This window comes from Scyliorhinus torazame, chromosome 4 (assembly GCF_047496885.1).
Source record: "Scyliorhinus torazame isolate Kashiwa2021f chromosome 4, sScyTor2.1, whole genome shotgun sequence".
NCBI classification, from domain to species: Eukaryota; Metazoa; Chordata; class Chondrichthyes; order Carcharhiniformes; family Scyliorhinidae; genus Scyliorhinus; species Scyliorhinus torazame.
The window spans coordinates 53630341-53652014 of record NC_092710.1 but is presented as its reverse complement, the minus strand read 5'-3'; the positions used below and the strand labels follow the sequence as shown (position 1 = coordinate 53652014).

The 21674-nt window shown below is 50.2% G+C and overlaps 1 protein-coding gene and 1 long non-coding RNA gene across 2 annotated transcripts in view; both read right to left on the bottom strand.

Moving 5' to 3' along the window:
* LOC140411350 (NACHT, LRR and PYD domains-containing protein 3-like) overlaps window positions 1–21674 on the bottom strand; it is an 888640-nt gene that overhangs the window by 152452 nt on the left and 714514 nt on the right. The window lies entirely within an intron of this gene.
* On the bottom strand, window positions 14737–15985 carry LOC140410212 (uncharacterized). Its single transcript, XR_011940562.1, has 2 exons — window positions 15478–15985; window positions 14737–15283 (listed from the first exon to the last, which is right to left on the bottom strand). It is a non-coding gene; the product is annotated as an uncharacterized lncRNA (long non-coding RNA).

Below are 21674 nucleotides of genomic sequence, written 5' to 3'. Positions count from 1 at the left end.
TTGTAATTGACTATAGGGTGCTCCGTCAGTGTTGTAATTGGGTATTGGGTGCTCCCTCAGTGTTGTAATTGCAAAGCAGTGGGGCTGAAAGGGTCGCAGTCCTCAGCAACGGCAGGGAGCTGGATAGACACGATAGGTACAGCTGCTTCAGGAGGGACAGAGGTGCAGGAAAGGGGAGTTGCCTTTTTGATTAAGGGCAACGCCACGGCAGTAGTCAAGAGATGAAATAACCGAGGAATCATCCAGCAATGTTTTGTGGGTGGAACTAAGGATGGGATGGTGACCTCAGTGGGATTGTACCCAAATAGTCAACAGGAATTAGAAGATGAAATGTGCAGGGAGATTGGGGAAACTTGCAGGAGTAATAGGGTGGTCACACTGGGGGATTTTAATTTTCATAATATAGTCTCGGTCAAGGTTGGGGGTGAGGGAAAGAGTGAGTGTGCAAGAGGGTAGGGGGAGTCTGAGGGGGAGAGGGTGGGAGGAGTCTGAGGGGGAGTGGGTGGGAGGAGCCTGAGGGGGAGTGGGTGGGGGGGGAGACAGAGGGGAAGAGGGTGGGGGGGGGGGGGGGGGAGTCTGAGGGGGAGAGGATGGGGGGAGACAGAGGGGGAGGGGGTGGGGGGGGGAGACAGAGGGGGAGAGGGTGGGGGGAGAGGGTGGGGGAGACAGAGGGGGAGAGGATGGGGGGAGACAGAGGGGGAGGGGGTGGGGGGGGGAGACAGAGGGGGAGAGGGTGGGGGGAGAGGGTGGGGGAGACAGAGGGGGAGAGGGTGGGGGGGGAGACAGAGGGGGAGAGGGTGGGGGAGAGAGGGGGGAGACAGAGGGGGAGAGGGTGGGGGGAGACAGAGGGGGAGAGGGTGGGGGGAGACAGAGGGGGAGAGGGTGGGGGGAGACAGAGGGGGAGAGGGTGGGGGGAGACAGAGGGGGAGAGGGTGGGGGGAGACAGAGGGGGAGAGGGTGGGGGGAGACAGAGGGGGAGAGGGTGGGGGGAGACAGAGGGGGAGAGGGTGGGGGAGAGGAAGACAGAGGGTGGGGGGAGACAGAGGGGGAGAGGGTGGGGGGAGACAGAGGGGGAGAGGGTGGGGGGCGGGGGAGAGACAGAGACTAAACACCAGTCCTGAAGTGAGCAGGGAGAGTGGGGGAGGGGAAAGTGTCAGATATTTATCAGGATTTGTTGGAGGCAAAGGAAGACAGAGGGGGAGAGGGGGGGGGGGGGGGGGGGGAGACAGAGGGGCAGATGTGGGAGGCGGGGGAGAGACAGAGACTAAACACCAGTCCTGGAGTGAGCAGGGAGAGTGGGGGAGGGGAAAGTGTCAGATATTTATCAGGATTTGTTGGAGGCAAAGGAAGACAGAGGGGGAGACAGAGGGGGAGAGGGTGGGGGGGAGAGACAGAGGGGCAGATGTGGGAGGCGGGGGAGAGACAGAGACTAAACACCAGTCCTGGAGTGAGCAGGGAGAGTGGGGGAAGGGAAAGTGTCAGATATTTATCAGGATTAGTTGGAGGTGGAGGAACTGAAGGGCAAGTGGGAGGAGGAGTTAGGTGGAGAGTTAGAGGCGGGTCTGCGGGCAGACACCCTAAGCAGGGTTAATTCCTCCTCACCATGTGCCAGGCTCAGCCTAATCCAGTTTAAAGTGGTACACCGGGCACACATGGCAGCGGCGAGGATGAGCAAGTTTTTTGGGGTAGTAGATAGATGTGCGAGGTGTGCAGGAAGCCCAGCAAACCACGTCCACATGTTTTGGGCATGTCCGAAGCTCAGAGGGTTTTGCTGAAGCAATGTCCAGGGTGCTAGACACGTGGGTGGTGACGAATGCAGAGGCAGCGATCTTTGGAGTGTCAGAAGACCCGGGAGTTCAGGGAGTGAAGGAGGCCGACGTTCTGGCCTTTGCCTCCCTGGTAGGCCGTAGATGGATCCTTTTAACGTGGAGGGACTCGGAGCTCCCCCGAGTGTGGAGACTTGGCTCAGTGACATGGCTGGGTTTCTCCAGCTGGAGAAAATAAAGTTTGCCTTGAGGGGGTCAATGCTGGGGTTCTCTCGGAGGAGGCAGCCGTTCGTCGAGTTTCTCGGGGAAAATTAATGTCAGCAGAAGCAGCATTGTGAAGAGGGGGAGGAGAGGTGCAATATGGTTAAGGGATGTACAGAAGGGGTTGGGTGGGAAATGTCTAGTCTACCATGTTGATGGTTATGTTATAATTGCTTTTGTTATTGTTATAAAAATTATGCAAGTACTTCAATAAAATGTTTTTTAAAACAACTAAATTGTAGCATCGTCTGGCCGTGTTTATAAAATGGGTTTTATTAAACAGATTGAGGGCAGTCCCAGAATGTTGCTGTGCCTTTATTATTTCAATAACGCTTGGCTTTAATCAATTTCCAGCTTTCTCTCCCCGAGGAAAGTTGATTTTGAAGCTTGGACGACGCAAAGAGAATCTTTCCTCGGTGAGCAATCCTCAGACAGGAGTTCTAACCTGAGAGAAACAGAATAAATGTCAATGTGTGTTTGTCCGGCATTATTGGGGTTTCATTATTCTAATCGGCACTCAAGCGTTGGGCTCGATTTTGTTTTTTTGGGAGGTGTGGGCTGGAGTCTCAGTGTCTCTGGGGGTGAGTGGGGGGGGGGGGAAGAAGAGGCAGGAGTCAGTGTCTCTGGGGGGAGTGGGAGACCGGTGACATTTGCACACCAAGGGTTGGGTGAGTTATTCCAGTGAACAAGATGTCGTGTGGGAGCTGGAGGGAACGCAGCCTCAGGAGGGGATTAAGGAGGTGGAGTGTGGGAGCTGGAGGGAACGCAGCCTCAGGTGGGGATTAAGGAGGTGGAGTGTGGGAGCTGGAGGGAACGCAGCCTCAGGTGATTAAGGAGGTGGAGTGTGGGAGCAGGAGGGAACGCAGCCTCAGGAGGTGATTAAGGAGGTGGAGTGTGGGAGCAGGAGGGAACGCATCCTCAGGAGGGGATTAAGGAGGTGGAGTGTGGGAGCTGGAGGGAACGCATCCTCAGGAGGGGATTAAGGAGGTGGAGTGTGGGAGCGGGAGGGAACGCATCCTCAGGAGGGGATTAAGGAGGTGGAGTGTGGGAGCAGGAGGGAACGCAGCCGCAGGAGGTGATTAAGGAGGTGGAGTGTGGGAGCAGGAGAGAACGCAGCCTCAGGAGGGGATTAAGGAGGTGGAGTGTGGGAGCAGGAGGGAACGCAGCCTCAGGAGGTGATTAAGGAGGTGGAGTGTGGGAGCAGGAGGGAACGCAGCCTCAGGAGGGGATTAAGGAGGTGGAGGTTGGGAGCAGGAGGGAACGCATCCTCAGGAGGGGATTAAGGAGGAGGAGTGTGGGAGCGGGAGGGAACGCATCCTCAGGAGGGGATTAAGGAGGTGGAGTGTGGGAGCAGGAGGGAACGCAGCCGCAGGAGGGGATTAAGGAGGTGGAGAGTGGGAGCAGGAGAGAACGCAGCCTCAGGAGGGGATTAAGGAGGTGGAGTGTGGGAGCGGGAGGGAACGCAGCCTCAGGAGGTGATTAAGGAGGTGGAGTGTGGGAGCAGGAGGGAACGCAGCCTCAGGAGGGGATTAAGGAGGTGGAGGTTGGGAGCAGGAGGGAACGCAGCCTCAGGTGGGGATTAAGGAGGTGGAGAGTGGGAGCAGGAGGGAACGCAGCCTCAGGAGGGGATTAAGGAAGTGGAGAGTGGGAGCAGGAGGGAACGCAGCCTCAGGAGAGGATTAAGGAGGTGGAGTGTGGGAGCAGGAGGGAACGCAGCCTCAGGAGGGGATTAAGGAGGTGGAGGTTGGGAGCAGGAGGGAACGCAGCCTCAGGAGGTGATTAAGGAGGTGGAGTTTGGGAGCAGGAGGGAACGTAGCCTCAGGAGAGGATTAAGGAGGTGGAGTGTGGGAGCAGGAGGGAACGCAGCCTCAGGAGAGGATTCAGGAGGTGGAGAGTGGGAGCAGGAGGGAACGCAGCCTCAGGAGAGGATTAAGGAGGTGGAGAGTGGGAGCAGGAGGGAACGCAGCCTCAGGAGGGGATTAAGGAGGTGGAGAGTGGGAGCAGGAGGGAACGCAGCCTCAGGAGGGGATTAAGGAGGTGGAGAGTGGGAGCAGGAGGGAACGCAGCCTCAGGAGAGGATTAAGGAGGTGGAGAGTGGGAGCAGGAGGGAACGCAGCCTCAGGAGGGGATTAAGGAGGTGGAGGTTGGGAGCAGGAGGGAACGCAGCCTCAGGAGGGGATTAAGGAGGTGAGTGTGGGAGCAGGAGGGAACGCAGGAGGGGTCTGATGTGTTTTAATAAATTAAATAGTGGATTTGCACCTTCATTTCATTTGAACTCTCCCCGTGTTGGTCAGGGTTTTGGGGGGCCCAACCCCCCCCCCCCAACCCAACCGCCCCCCCCCCCAACCCAACCCCCCCCCCACCCCTCCAACCCCCCCCCCCCCCCCACCCAGCTCTGTATCCACATTGGCAATAAAATGTGTAAACAACCAACCTGACCTGAGGATTGTTTTTTTTCCCAGGGGGATTATATTTGGGGGGGAAAATATTTGGAGGGGGGGAAATAATTGCAGGAAAACGTTTTTGGGTTGTAAAAAAATTTGAGGGGGGGTGGGAATAGTTGGCGGGGGGGGGGCAAATAGAGGGGGGGAAAACAGTTGGGGGGGGGAAAACAGTTGAGGGGGGGAAAACAGTTGGGGGGGGAGGGGAAACAGTTGGGGGGGGAGGGGAAACAGTTGGGGGGGAGGGGAAACAGTTGGGGGGGAGGGGAAACAGTTGGGGGGGGAGGGGAAACAGTTGGGGGGGGAGGGGAAACAGTTGGGGGGGGGAAACAGTTGGGGGGGGAGGAAACAGTTGGGGGGGGGGAAAACAGTTGGGGGGGGGGAAAACAGTTGGGGGGGGGGAAAACAGTTGGGGGGGGGGAAAACAGTTGGGGGGGGGGAAAACAGTTGGGGGGGGGGAAAACAGTGGGGGGGGGGAAAACAGTGGGGGGGGGGGAAACAGTGGGGGGGGGGGACACAGTGGGGGGGGGGGACACAGTGGGGGGGGGGGGACACAGTGGGGGGGGGGGACACAGTGGGGGGGGGGGACACAGTGGGGGGGGGGGACACAGTGGGGGGGGGGGACACAGTGGGGGGGGGGACACAGTGGGGGGGGGGACACAGTGGGGGGGGGGACACAGTGGGGGGGGGGGACACAGTGGGGGGGGGGACACAGTGGGGGGGGGGACACAGTGGGGGGGGGGGACACAGTGGGGGGGGGGACACAGTGGGGGGGGGGACACAGTGGGGGGGGGGACACAGTGGGGGGGGGGACACAGTGGGGGGGGGGACACAGTGGGGGGGGGGACACAGTGGGGGGGGGGACACAGTGGGGGGGGGGACACAGTGGGGGGGGGGACACAGTGGGGGGGGGACACAGTGGGGGGGGGACACAGTGGGGGGGGGGACACAGTGGGGGGGGGGACACAGTGGGGGGGGGGACACAGTGGGGGGGGGGACACAGTGGGGGGGGGGACACAGTGGGGGGGGGGACACAGTGGGGGGGGGGACACAGTGGGGGGGGGGACACAGTGGGGGGGGGGACACAGTGGGGGGGGGGACACAGTGGGGGGGGGGACACAGTGGGGGGGGGGACACAGTGGGGGGGGGGACACAGTGGGGGGGGGGACACAGTGGGGGGGGGGACACAGTGGGGGGGGGGACACAGTGGGGGGGGGGACACAGTGGGGGGGGGGACACAGTGGGGGGGGGGACACAGTGGGGGGGGGACACAGTGGGGGGGGGACACAGTGGGGGGGGGACACAGTGGGGGGGGGACACAGTGGGGGGGGGACACAGTGGGGGGGGGACACAGTGGGGGGGGGACACAGTGGGGGGGGGACACAGTGGGGGGGGGGACACAGTGGGGGGGGGGACACAGTGGGGGGGGGGACACAGTGGGGGGGGGGACACAGTGGGGGGGGGGACACAGTGGGGGGGGGGACACAGTGGGGGGGGGGACACAGTGGGGGGGGGGACACAGTGGGGGGGGGGGACACAGTGGGGGGGGGGGACACAGTGGGGGGGGGGGACAGACACGGGGGGGGGGGGGGACAGACACGGGGGGGGGGGGGGGACAGACACGGGGGGGGGGGGGGGACAGACACGGGGGGGGGGGGGGGACAGACACGGGGGGGGGGGGGGGACAGACACGGGGGGGGGGGGGGACAGACACGGGGGGGGGGGGGGACAGACACGGGGGGGGGGGGGGGACAGACACGGGGGGGGGGGGGGGACAGACACGGGGGGGGGGGGGGACAGACACGGGGGGGGGGGGGGACAGACACGGGGGGGGGGGGGGGACAGACACGGGGGGGGGGGGGGGACAGACACGGGGGGGGGGGGGGACAGACACGGGGGGGGGGGGGGACAGACACGGGGGGGGGGGACAGACACGGGGGGGGGGGACAGACACGGGGGGGGGGGGACAGACACGGGGGGGGGGGGACAGACACGGGGGGGGGGGGACAGACACGGGGGGGGGGGACAGACACGGGGGGGGGGGACAGACACGGGGGGGGGGGGACAGACACGGGGGGGGGGGGGACAGACACGGGGGGGGGGGGACAGACACGGGGGGGGGGGACAGACACGGGGGGGGGGGGGGGGACAGACACAGAGAGAATGACACAGAGAAAGACAGAAAGAGAGAGAAAGGACAGAGAGAAAGAAGGACAGAAAGACGGAGAGAAAGTGGGAAAAGACACAGAAAGGGAGAAAGGACAGAGAAGGAAGGACAGAGAGAGAGAAAGACAGAGAGAGGGAAAGACAGAGAGAGGGAAAGACAGAGAGAGGGAAAGACAGAGAGAGGGAAAGACAGAGAGAGGGAAAGACAGAGAGAGGGAAAGACAGAGAGAGGGAAAGACAGAGAGAGGGAAAGACAGAGAGAGGGAAAGACAGAGAGAGGGAAAGACAGAGAGAGGGAAAGACAGAGAGAGGGAAAGACAGAGAGAGGGAAAGACAGAGAGAGGGAAAGACAGAGAGAGGGAAAGACAGAGAGAGGGAAAGACAGAGAGAGGGAAAGACAGAGAGAGGGAAAGACAGAGAGAGGGAAAGACAGAGAGAGGGAAAGACAGAGAGAGGGAAAGACAGAGAGAGGGAAAGACAGAGAGAGGGAAAGACAGAGAGAGGGAAAGACAGAGAGAGGGAAAGACAGAGAGAGGGAAAGACAGAGAGAGGGAAAGACAGAGAGAGGGAAAGACAGAGAGAGGGAAAGACAGAGAGAGGGAAAGACAGAGAGAGGGAAAGACAGAGAGAGGGAAAGACAGAGAGAGGGAAAGACAGAGAGAGGGAAAGACAGAGAGAGGGAAAGACAGAGAGAGGGAAAGACAGAGAGAGGGAAAGACAGAGAGAGGGAAAGACAGAGAGAGGGAAAGACAGAGAGAGGGAAAGACAGAGAGAGGGAAAGACAGAGAGAGGGAAAGACAGAGAGAGGGAAAGACAGAGAGAGGGAAAGACAGAGAGAGGGAAAGACAGAGAGAGGGAAAGACAGAGAGAGGGAAAGACAGAGAGAGGGAAAGACAGAGAGAGGGAAAGACAGAGAGAGGGAAAGACAGAGAGAGGGAAAGACAGAGAGAGGGAAAGACAGAGAGAGGGAAAGACAGAGAGAGGGAAAGACAGAGAGAGGGAAAGACAGAGAGAGGGAAAGACAGAGAGAGGGAAAGACAGAGAGAGGGAAAGACAGAGAGAGGGAAAGACAGAGAGAGGGAAAGACAGAGAGAGGGAAAGACAGAGAGAGGGAAAGACAGAGAGAGGGAAAGACAGAGAGAGGGAAAGACAGAGAGAGGGAAAGACAGAGAGAGGGAAAGACAGAGAGAGGGAAAGACAGAGAGAGGGAAAGACAGAGAGAGGGAAAGACAGAGAGAGGGAAAGACAGAGAGAGGGAAAGACAGAGAGAGGGAAAGACAGAGAGAGGGAAAGACAGAGAGAGGGAAAGACAGAGAGAGGGAAAGACAGAGAGAGGGAAAGACAGAGAGAGGGAAAGACAGAGAGAGGGAAAGACAGAGAGAGGGAAAGACAGAGAGAGGGAAAGACAGAGAGAGGGAAAGACAGAGAGAGGGAAAGACAGAGAGAGGGAAAGACAGAGAGAGGGAAAGACAGAGAGAGGGAAAGACAGAGAGAGGGAAAGACAGAGAGAGGGAAAGACAGAGAGAGGGAAAGACAGAGAGAGGGAAAGACAGAGAGAGGGAAAGACAGAGAGAGGGAAAGACAGAGAGAGGGAAAGACAGAGAGAGGGAAAGACAGAGAGAGGGAAAGACAGAGAGAGGGAAAGACAGAGAGAGGGAAAGACAGAGAGAGGGAAAGACAGAGAGAGGGAAAGACAGAGAGAGGGAAAGACAGAGAGAGGGAAAGACAGAGAGGGGGAAAGACAGAGAGGGGGAAAGACAGAGAGAGGGAAAGACAGAGAGAGGGAAAGACAGAGAGAGGGAAAGACAGAGAGAGGGAAAGACAGAGAGAGGGAAAGACAGAGAGAGGGAAAGACAGAGAGAGGGAAAGACAGAGAGAGGGAAAGACAGAGAGAGGGAAAGACAGAGAGAGGGAAAGACAGAGAGAGGGAGACACAGAGAGGGAGACACAGAGAGGGAGACACAGAGAGGGAGACACAGAGAGGGAGACACAGAGAGGGAGACACAGAGAGGGAGACACAGAGAGGGAGACACAGAGAGGGAGACACAGAGAGGGAGACACAGAGAGGGAGACACAGAGAGGGAGACACAGAGAGGGAGACACAGAGAGGGAGACACAGAGAGGGAGACACAGAGAGGGAGACACAGAGAGGGAGACACAGAGAGGGAGACACAGAGAGGGAGACACAGAGAGGGAGACACAGAGAGGGAGACACAGAGAGGGAGACAGAGAGAGGGAGACAGAGAAGGACAGAAAGAGAGAGAGAAAGAAGGACAGAGAGAAAGAAGGACAGAGAGAAAGACAGAGAGAAAGAAGGACAGAGAGAGAAAGGACAGAGAGAAGACAGAGAGAAAGAAGGACAGAGAGAGAGAGAGAGAGACAGAGAAAGACAGAGACAAAGAAGGACAGAGAGAAAGGTCAGAGAGAAAGAAAGTCAGAGAGAAAGAGAAGGACAGAGAGAAAGATAGCGAGAGAAAGAAGGACAGAGAGTCAGAGAGAGAAAGAAGGACAGAGAAAGACAGAAAGAGAGAGAGAGAAAGACAGAGAGAGAGATGGAGACAGTGAGAAAGTCAACGTGGAGAAAAGCTAGATCATACATCGTTATGGAATGAAAGACAGAGATTGAGATAGGGAAAAGACAGGGAGAGAGAGATTGGGTGGAATGCAGTAAGAAAGAGAGAGAGAGAGAGAGTGGATTGAAAAGAGACAGTCAGTAGCAGAATGAGGCAGGAATCAAAGAGACAGAAATTGGAGTTTCATACTCACCGTTCCACATATCTCCAGGGCTTGATTCACCCTCAGCTCAGCCTCGGTGTTGGGGAGAGAGATCCCAGGTCAGAATTGTACTGTGGGGTGCAAAATATCAGAGCTGCGACTCCATGCTCACACACACACATTCACACACAGAGCTCAGACACTTATACTTACGAGGTCCACATGGTAAAGAGAGAGAAGATGGATTCCTACTCTTTAAATACCCCCAATGAGTCACAAAAAGAATCCCCACCTCCCCACTAATGATACCCAACCAGCTCACGGTTATCCTCACCTGAACACACCTCCTCCAGGTCTGGGCCAGACCAAGAGAAACCTCAGAGATTGGGGGGGTGGCTTGTCGACCCCTGCTCGAAGGATTATCCCAGGGCTGTGTCTCTCTCTCTCTCTTGCCCCAATCCACACCTCGGCCACAACGCAGATCCCAATGAACACCATCTACAACTGGCCATTGCAGCTTGATCATCTCCGACTACAGAAGGTAGAGCCACTCCTGATTTGCTGCTTTATGTTAAGTTTCCACATTTCTTCCAAACATTCTTGCTGTTTTTACAGTGGGGGCTCACGCTTAGAAACTGACCTCTTTGTTTAACGTGCCTGTGTGTGTGTCCCTGTGTGTGTGTTTGTGTCCCTGTGTCTGTGTGTGTGTGAGTCTGTGTGTGTCCCTGTGTGTGTGTGTGTGTTTGTGTCCCTGTGTGTGTGTGTGTGTGAGTCTGTGTCTGTCCCTGTGTGTGTGCCTGTGTGTGTGTGTCCCTGTGCCTGTGTGTGTGTGTCCCTGTGCCTGTGTGTGTGTGTGTCCCTGTGCCTGTGTGTGTCTCTTCGTGTCTGCCTGGACATTCACATTTAGGCAGTCGCTACAGTTTAGAGCTGGAAAACGTGACACATTTCAGAATCTTAGCACTCGCTGAGCAACGGGGAGAGATCTGATGCTGCAAATGTGCCTTTGACAAGTAGCCTCAGAGAGATACAGGAGGCTCAGCTCTCTGTAACCTGTACCTCACACACACTCAGCTCCTGTGTCACAGGCATTCCAGGCCCAGCTCTCTGTAAACTGTACCCCACACACACACTCAGCTACACAACAACTCCTGTGTCACAGGCATTCCAGGCTCAGCTCTCTGTAAACTGTACCCCACACACACTCAGCTACACAACAGGTCCTGTGTCACTCGCAATCCAGGTGACTCATTTGAAAAATTTAAATGAAAATCGCTTATTGTCACAAGTCGGCTTCAAATGACGTTACTGTGAAAAGCCCGTTTGGGGATGCAGGTACGGGAATTGAACCGTGCTGCTGGCCTGCCTTGGTCTGCATTCAAAGCCAGCGATTTAGCCCTGAAATCTGTGAGGCTTTATTCCATGACGATCACATTACCCCAAAAGTTGACTCCCATGTGAATACAGTGTGTGTGGCACTGCAAGGGACTCCAATACACTGACCCATTGGTTACGTTAACAATCTTCATTTACTACCCAACATTCTCCCATGTGTGTTGTGTGACACACATCATACTGACAGCTCTCCATCCACAGCAACTTGCAGCCACCTCCCGGAGACTTTGGCAGCGAGTGAACGAGTGTCAGCTCCACTCAGCTTCGGGTGTCTTTGGAGTTTAATTTGAAAATTTTATATCCCTCACTTCCCTGCCTCCCAGACTGTGTGCTGACAGCTCGGATATGTGTGGACCCCTGTCACTGTAGCAAAGTCACTCTGCTGGACTCCCCCGGTGGGAGAGTCATCCTCACTCATTTCCATTGAAACATGCTGCTGCGAACATAACTCAGTAGAAACAGAGTCTTCAGCCCTCTGCTCAGGAGCTGGGCTGGTCACACACAGCCTCAATATACTCAACAGACACAGCAGCAGGAGACAGGACTCTAACCTGCTTTTTATTGTAAGAAGTCTTACAACACCTCTTCATTCACCTGAGGAAGGAGCAGTGATCCGAAAGCTAGTGAATCAAAACAAACCTGTTGGACTTTAACCTGGTGTTGTTAGACTTCTCACTGAGCCCAGGCCATTCCAAAACCGGCATCTCCACATCATGGCTGCTTTTTATTATTCATTTCTCCACTGGTTGCAGGCCCCTCTGTTTGGGACAGGGACAGCATTTTATAATCCATCCCTATTTGCTGCTGGCTATGGTTAGAATATCACACACACTCACAGATCTTCAACGACACAGTCACACAAACATATTCACACACACAGCCACACACACACACACAAACATATGCTCACGTGCCCTGACATGCTGGCCAGACACATACATATTCACACACACACACACACACAAACACTCACATACACAAACATATGCTCACGTGCACTGACATGCTGGCCAGACACATACATATTCACACACACAAGCAGTCCTATCCTCACATAAGCAGATGGACACAAGCTCTCACACACACACTTACACACACTCACATAAATCTTCACACACAAGCTCTCACACACAGACTCACACACACACATGCTCACGTACCTTACCCACATTTGCTGATTACTATTACATTAAAGCTGACTTTAACTTGAATCAATTTCTTCCAAAAGTTCTGATTGCTTTTACAAATGGAGCTGACATTTGCAAGCTGACCTATTTGTTGTGTGTGGGGGCGAGAGTGTGTCTGGGTTACATGTTTCGTCTGTCCACAGACATTACCGGCAGGAACCTTTACACATTTCAGAATCATAAACAACTCGGTGGCAAGAGATTCAGAAGATCAAATGCTGCATTTTTCTGCCTCTGACAAGCAGCTCTGCAGAGGCAGTGAGAGAGAGACCCTCTGGTGGGGAATGTCTGAATCACACACACACCTTTACCAATCTCCACCTAGTGGGGAATGTCTGAATCACACACACACCTTTACCAATCTCCACCTAGTGGGGAATGTCTGAATCACACACACCGTTACCAATCTCCACCTAGTGGGGAATATCTGAATCACACACACACCTTTACCAATCTCCACCTAGTGGGGAATGTCTGAATCACACACACACCTTTACCAATCTCCACCTAGTGGGGAATGTCTGAATCACACACACACCTTTACCAATCTCCACCTAGTGGGGAATGTCTGAATCACACACACACCTTTACCAATCTCCACCTAGTGGGGAATGTCTGAATCACACACACACCTTTACCAATCTCCACCTAGTGGGGAATGTCTGAATCACACACACACCTTTACCAATCTCCACCTAGTGGGGAATGTCTGAATCACACACACACCTTTACCAATCTCCACCTAGTGGGGAATGTCTGAATCACACACACACCTTTACCAATCTCCACCGAGTGGGGAATGTCTGAATCAAACACACACCTTTACCAATCTCCACTTAGTGGGGAATGTTTCGACAAGACAGTGCTTGCGACTGAGTACAGTATCGGACAGCAAGTGATGCTTTCTGTATATAACCCCAGCACATTCCTGTCACCAAAATTACTGGGTCCGTACTCCATTGCGGATAAAGTGAGCCCTTCTGTATATAAAATAAAGTATCCCAATGTGGGAGGAAACCGGAGCACCCGGAGGAAACCCACGCAGACAAGGGGAGAACGTGCAGACTCCGCACAGTCACCCGAGGCCGGAATTGAATCCGGGACCCTGGAGCTGAAAGACGTGCTTGTTTGGTGAATTGGACATTCTGAATTAAGGGCACACTTTGACACTGAAGACATTGAAATGGGCTTCAGAGAAGCAGAATCAGGTAAAGATTGGTGTTGAATAAAGGAATCAGGAAGGAAGGGTGATTCAAAAGTAGGTCAAAGAACTTTGGAGGTTGTGAAGGGTAGAGGGCGTGTGGGTGAGTTGGTTGGGGAACTGCAGAGCAGAGCAATAACGGTAAGGAGACTGAAATAAACATCATGCCAGAGTTGGAGGAACAAAGATAGCTTGGTGTTGGGGAATTGTTAATCTAGAGATTACTCAAACTAGGAGGAATGATATCCAGAAAGGATTTAATTCTGACTGAGTTTCAATTTAAAGGTGTTGGTGGATTCAAAACGGAGTACAACTATTCAAACCTAATGATATTCTGATCACTCTTCCCAAATGTTCTCTTACTGAAACATCCGGTATTTCATCCTCCAGAACCTGTTACAGTACAGCTTCCTTCACCATTGGAACAGAAATACACTGACCAATAAAGTTTTCTGGCTCACATCGCAGGAATTCCTCTCACTCTTTGGCTTTACACTGTTGCTATTAAGTTTATATTCAGATAATTGAAGTCCACCATGATCACTACTCTGCTGTTCATGCGTCTGCTTATAATTACTGACTTTGCTCCTCCCCACAATTTGATGACCTATTGTACCCACTGTCTAGTGTAGCAGCTCCATATTGTTCCTTAATTCTAACCTTTTAGATCTCAACATCAGCCCTCTATGCAGCTGTAAATAGTTACTCAATCAATAGTGCCGCTCCTAGGTCTTGTTTTCTCTTCGACTCACTTTTATGAATATCTTGTGGCCAGAAATGTTATGTTCCTAATTCTCCCCTTCAGTTAGCTCTCTATTATTTGCAGTATCTAACAGTCCCAGCGTGTGGCAACCTTTGTATGCAGCTCACCAACAGCTTCACAACATTCCCTTTATTTATGTAAATTAACTTCAAACCCATTTTTGACAACACTGCATTTGCTCTGAACCATTATAGGATGCCAATCATTTTCCTTTCTATTTTGGGGCTATGATAGATGGAGTTAAGATAGATACCAAGCATAATTGAATTAAATGGATAAATGGGCTCAAGGGGTTGAATGTCCACCTTGACATGGCCTGAATAATGAACTGAAACATTTGTTAATTCTAAAGCTAACCAGGGTTTCTGAGCAATCACTTCAGTACAGGAGAGTTTTTTTAAATGTTATATTTAAAATTATCTTTCTTTATTTTTTTTAGAAATTTAGAATACGCAATTATTTTTTTCCAATTAAGGGGCATTTTAGCACAGCCAATCCACCTATCTTGCACATCTTTGGGTTGTGGGGGTGAGACCCACACAGACACAGGGAGAATGTGCAAACTCTACACGGAAAGGGACCCAGGGCCAGGACCAAACCTGGGTCCTTGGCGCCGTGAGGTAGCAGTGGTGACTTCAGTGCAGGAAGTTTTAAACATCCCCTTTAACTGGACATCACGGATCTTTTTCAATTAAGGCTGAATGGTATCTTTTGTGAAGTTCACAGAATTCCAGGGCTATGAAGATCAGATAATGGGTTAGGGAGAGGAAACTTTGAAAAATATAGTTTAGTAAAAGCACACCAAATGCACCGTCCTCTGTTTAGTCAAGTTAAACGGCAAAGCTCAAAAGGAACAATGGTTTTTATTCAGTTGGTTAAAAGCTCTGAATAATAGGTGTTATATTTCAAGATTTTAATGACAAAGATACTGAAATTGTTGATTTATCACCTATCCAGAAGCTGAACCGATGTGTCCAGGATTCTGGAATTCAAACACAAATCCCTTCCACAAGATAAAATAATCTTATTGCTAAATTAATAAACACTCAGTGTTGCGTGCTCTTTGGCACCATTTCAGTCTCCACCTCAGTCAGGAATTCCAGTGGTTCTCCTCCACCCACCTGGCAGGACAAGATAACACTTGTTCAGAATGTTGTTTTTCTGTGTGCGAGCGACAGATACAGTGCAGTCCTTCTCATTAGCCAATGCAATGTTTATATAAAGCCTTCCTGTTCCAACCAGTTTATTTGTGTGTGGGTCAAGCGCCCAACTGCTCAACAAGTGGTTGATTCGAGATTTAAACAGGATTGTGTTTGTACCAGGTGTGCACGGGTTTCCAGTTCACCCGAATGCTGTCAGATTGAAGACTTCACAGTTGTTCGGGTCAGCAGCTGGAGAAGGTGAAATAACATAACATCTGCACATTTACAAAAAGTGTGAGAAATTATATGAATTGTAACTTGAATCCAGGCAGAATAATTGACAGATTTGGGCAAATTCAAACAACATTCATTCCTTTTGCAGTGTTCTTTGACTTTCTGATTGACAGATTCTGAGAACTTAAGTAAAACACAAACATCCAAACCTTTTTGATTCTCAGGCCTGTTCCTGGAAAATGTTTTGAAATCTCCATTTCCTCTTGTACTTCAGATAAACCTTGTGCGATGTTCAGATACTCAAATGGAGCAGAACTTGTTTAAAACGATCAGCTTTCATGAAATCAATTCAATGCAGTAAAATCTGCGTCTAAATGCGCGTCTGCTCACTGTCCGATCCCACAGGCTCCATCTCCCCCGGGTTACAATCTGTTATATATTGCTGCAGTGTTTCCCTCACTGTCTTGACCGGCTCCATCTCCCCCGGGTTACAAACTGTTATATATTGCTGCAGTGTTTCCCTCACTGTCTTGACCGGCTCCATCTCCCCCGGGTTACAAACTGTTTCTCTGTCACGATTATAATGGTCAACATTTAAATTATTTCTCACCGTCGAGGACGCACCAGAACATTCCAAACTGAATCCGCGCGCGCTCAGAATTCAGCCCGGCGCGTGCGCACTGGGAGCAGGCGCTCCTCTTCGACCTGAGGTGCTGGTGAAATTGTGCACACGCGCAGTGCAGGGCTGCGACTTCTCTCTGGCGCCGTCCGCCGCGCGCCCGAGCGGTTCAACGGCCGAGGCGCGCGAAGCAGAATCGGAGTGACGTGCGCCGAGAGGCTGCCGCGTGCTGCAGTGCAGAGGGATCTGGTGTCCCGAGGCATGATTCACACCCAGTTAACACACAGGTACAGTAAGCGGTTCGGAAGGACACTGAATATTGATTTTATTTCAAGGGAGACTGTTGCATTTTTAAAAAACGAAGTCTTTCTGTCACTTTTTAAAATTCAGTCTTGATGACTCTCTGGCTGGTGCAGGATTTATTGTCCATCCCTGAGTGACCCTTGAACTGACTGGTTCGCTTGGCCATTTCAGTCAACCACATTGCTGTGGATCTGGAGTCACCTGCAGGATGACAGATTTCCTTCCCTAAAGGACATGAACTAACCAGATAGATTTTTACACAGTGGTTTGATGGTCATCATTTGATGTTTCATTCCGGTGGCTCATAAGAATACAAGGGAAACTCCATCAATAACGTTTCGAATTGCACGCCCCAGCATCAGTGGGAAGACCAAACATTTCAGTGCCTTCCTTGGGGACAGTAACACAAACACTCTGGAAAATCCCCTGCAACGTTACCTTTGATGAACCTGCTAATGAGCAAAAAGTGTCTCCCTGCCACGTCCTCTTTTCTCATCAGTTCAAGGGGAGGTTGACTTGAACTGATAAATGACAACTAACATTCATGCCACACAAATAGAATGTCATTCACCTGAGGAAGGAGCAGCGCTCCGAAAACTAGTGACATCGAAACAAACCTGTTGGACTTTAACCTGGTGTTGTAAAACTTCTTACTGGACACAAATAGAAGACCATCTTTAAGAAGAAAGAGTCAAAATACTTTCCCTTAACATTCAAGAACAACAACATTTCTGAGTCATTGACCATTATTATTATGGGGAGTTACCATTAAGCAGAAACTTGACCAGCTGTCTGAATACTGTAGCTGCAACCATCAGTTAAAGGCAACTTATTTATTAAACCTATTAGGATCATGATACAGTGTGAAACCCCGTACACAGCGGGTAGGATCCTGATACACTGCTGTTGTCATTTTACAGATAAATATGATCCAATCGAGTTAACGCACAACATGTTTTGTTGCAAAACATTTGCCAGTTATTCAAAAACAGTTTCAAGCTATGTTTGCTGCATTCGGTGAAAACTCATTTTTATAGTTTGTTCAGTTTCAAACAGAAATTGGTTATTTAATGTGCTGGATATGGAATTTACTGTAGCTCACATTCAACCATGAATTAGATTTATATCATAACTGGAATTATTCTTCACAAGAACAACTTGCGTGTATAGTGCCTTTAAACTGCCCCAAGGTTCTTCCCGTGAAGGTTATCAACATTTAAATGATCTGGAGAACGATTGACTCTTTGAAATCTGTGCTGTCTCGTGGAAAGAGCTGTCAGTTTTATTCCACAGTCCAACTTCCTCCACCGCCCTGTAAATAAATTCTCTTTAAGCTCCTGTGGAATTTGATTGTACCACCCTGTCAGATTGAAAAGTAAAACAACGTGAATACTGGAAGGGAAAGAAATGCTGGAAATTCTCAGAAGGTCAGCAAAATCTGGGGAGACAAACAGAATGAAGAATTCAGACCCATGGGGTTGCATCTGAATTGAAGAAAGATAGAAATATAACAGGTTTTAAACCAGTGGAGTGAAGCAGGGAGCAGGATGTGCAAAAGCTGGACATTTGTAAGTGAGGAGGGAATAAGAGTAGGTTTAATTATACAAATTCCAAACTATCAAATTCCCACACTGCAGGAGGCCATTTGGCCCATCGAGGCTGCACGGACACTTTGAAAGAGCACCCTATCTAGGCCCACTCCCCTGCCCTATCCAGTAACTCTACCTAACCTTTGGGGACTTGGGGGTAATTTAGAATGGATTATCCATCTAAGCTGCACATCTTTGGACTGTGGGATGAAACCGGAGAGCCCGGAGGAAACCCACGCAGACACAGGAAGAAATTTGCAAACTCCACACAGACAGTTCCCCAAGGCCGGAATTGAACGCAGGTCCCTGGCGCTGTGAGGCTGCAGTGCTAACCACGGTGCCACCGTGCTGTCTCTTGTTAGAATGTTTATAGTAAATAAACAAAGGATGTGTCCAACCGTCCCAATGTAACATGAAGGAATAAAAAAATGGCAAAATCAAACCAGCAAAAAACAACATGGAAGCAGCAGAAATTGTTTATTTAATGTGCTGGATATGGACTTTACTGTAGCTCACATTCAACCATGAATTAGATTTATCTCATAACTGGAATTATTCTTCACAAGAACAACTTGCGTGTATAGTGCCTTTAAACTATCCCAAGGTTCTTCCCGTGAACGTTATCAATGGAAAATGGTGTTAAAATGTTGGCTCTGCCCCATGGAAAGCGTTATTACGACAAAAGCTTGGTCAAAGACAAAGTTTTAAATGGTCATCTTAAAGGGAAGAGGCAGTGATAGATAAGGGAATTTTAGGCCAAGTCAGCTGAAAGCTCGGATGTCGATGTTCTTGAGACTAAAATTCAAAACCTCCAGGATATCAGATGGTCAAACCAGATGGTCAAACGGTAAACTGGACACGAATTCAGACAACCTCCATCCGATAAAATCAACTTCAATGGATGAAGCAACTTGTGCACATGGTTGGAAACTGTCCAGGTCCTTATCTGAAATCTCAAATAATCAATGTCCCAGGTGAGGTGAAGGATATGCTTCAAAGTAACTCTGAAGTTCTCTCTTTGAAGCTCGGCAGCATTGAGATCAATAAATGGCAGGAGCTTGATGCCAATTGTTCAGAATAATACAAATTGTCCATCAATCTGCCTGAAGCTTTAGGTCTCAATGTCTTCCTGCTGAGGCAGAACAGCAGCAGAGAAATACATCAAAAATAAACTAATATGTTCTTCAAGTATCTGCGGATCGAGGAGAGCCAAGTCAGTCACATAGAGGACCATGGCAGAAAAACATTAACCTGAATAGAGGTCAATCTTGGAATCGAAGGACATCTGACGATGCAATTACTGAGTCAAGAATGAAATATTGTGACCCTTGTTGAATTGAGTAAATGCCGAGCCAATTATCTTCTTGGTAGCCACCCAGTCAAATCCCCTTGGGATTTTATACTTTCCAATATAGATAATGTCTCCTTCTTCAGATTGGGCTATAGTTCCAATCTGTTCGATCTTCAGTGGGATGCAAAATATGTGATGGCCCATTGGTGAACCTGAGTTACATTAACTCAACTGGTGTATGACCACACCCCCTCCAACAAACACAACACACATTTCAGCATTTCAGGAAGTATCGATCTTCAGTTCCTAACGTATTCGGAGTTAGCTGACCCCACCAACTTGTGCATTGATTCCCATATGGACATTGCAGAAAGGAGCTTTATTCAATCTCCAGTCATATTTCATTAAGTTAACGGTTCTCATCTGGCTTTGTGCCAAGCTCTACACATGCGGTCAATACTGACAGAGTTCACGGCTCTCGCCCACTGTAAGGCCAATTCCTCACATAGAGCAAGGAGTCACAGACTCAGCACCGTAGCAATGCTGTTCACTAATTTCATCTGTGGAAGTTGGTACAAATGCAAAGTTTTCCCTTTATAAACAAGAAATTACAGATAATTGACAGACTAGCGGGATTTCATGCAAATTCATTAAAAAGACACTGATTTGAGCCCACAGTTTAGGAACATGGTTTGCATGTCACATATTACAATAGTTCTCAGCAGTCTATTAAATCTTGGATATAATTCCACTCGCACACAGCAAACTCTAAGCAAACTTCCAATAGATCATGAATCGCCTTCATAAATCTACAAGATGCTCAGTCACTTTGGGAGTGGAACTGGCTGTCAGGTGGAGTACCAAACGGGCGACACAATTAACATCACCAATATTGTGTTGCAGCAGACCTAATTTAATCCCAGCAATATATGCCGAACAATATATGCCTGACATCAAAGTTAATCTGGGAACTTTTTACCCTGTATGTGAATGCTGTATATTGACCTGTAGGCTGACTCTGCCTTGACTCAGTGATGCTGCCGCTCATGCCTCACAATCATTATTCAAACTGGGTAGAGGGATGGCAATAAATATTTTTGAACAAGACTTCCAACAGACATATATGTACCACACACGGTACCTCAAAATTTGTGTTACAGTTCAGAAGTGTGGAAATTGAGCTCATTTTGCACTGCTGTTGAAGAGAAATGTATAACCCATGATGCTTTGTACTTGAATGCACAGCTTGTGAAACTAGATCAGAATGACAGGAATTTATGTAATCATAGAATTTACAGTGCAGAAAGAGGCCATTCGGCCCATCGAGTCTGCACCAACCCTTGGAAAGAGCACCCCACTTAAGCCCACACCGCCACCCCATCCCCGCAACACAGTAACTCCACCCAACCTTTTTGGACAATTAAGGGCAATTTAGCATGGACAATACACCTAACCTGCACATCTTTGGACTGTGGGAGGAAACCGGAGCACCCGGAGCAAACCTACACCACACGGGGAGAACGTGCAGACTCTGTACAGACAGTGACCCAAGCTGGGAATCGAACCTGGGATCCTGGAGTTGTGAAGCAACTGTGCTAACTACTGTGCTACCGTGCTGCCTGGAATAATTTTAGCCCTGGGGTAATGGTAGATTATAATCAACCATTGGTTTCCCACCTCACCGATTATATTCATCATTGACTTTAGTGGAATAAAACTGGTCGGAAAGTTGCTTTTTAGTGTGTGTCTGGTTCCATGTTTTACCTTAAACCAACATTTTTATTCATCAAGTCATAGAATTAAGCTGCACATAATGAGGTCATTCGGCCAATTGAGACGGTACTGGCTCTTTTGAGTGCCTATTCAATTTTACCGTCTCCCCACCTCTCCCCACGTGTTTGTCCTTCAGGTGTTTACCCAATTCTCTTGAAAGTTGAGATTGAATTTGCTTCCAACAGTCTTTCAGCCTGTTAATCCTCGATCATAACAACTTGCTGTATAAAATATATTTTAAAAACTCCTCGTCTCATCTTTCGCTTATGTCATTTGTCCAAAACCTATGCTCTTTACACAGGGTCCCTTTGGTATATAACATAATTGTAAAGATAAAGGTCATCCATTCATTCAGTGGCGATTTCAGAAAACACATCTTCACACCAGAGTATTGCAAATATGGGAATTGTCAACCACAAAAGCTGTTGAGACTAGGGGTCAATTGGCTATTTAAAATAGAGATTGGTACATTCTAGATTAGGTGAATTGGACATTGAATTCCTCAGTGCACCCAAACAGGCGCCGGAATGTGGCGACTAGGGGCGTTTCACAGTAACTTCATTGCAGTGTTAATGTAAGCCTACTTGTGACAATAAAGATTATATAAAAAAGATAGAGATAGGCTATCACCCAGGTTAAGGAATGAACACATGTTGATGGAGCCAAGGTAGATTATTCCTTGTCAAGTTGAATGACAAAAGCAGCGGAAGGGCCCAAGTCCTTTTTATATCTATGTATTCATTATTTTCTTCCTGATGCAAAACATTACTACTTTTTTGACTAAATTCTGAATTGAAATATTTACCATCAGTTTGCAGGACAGCAATCTGA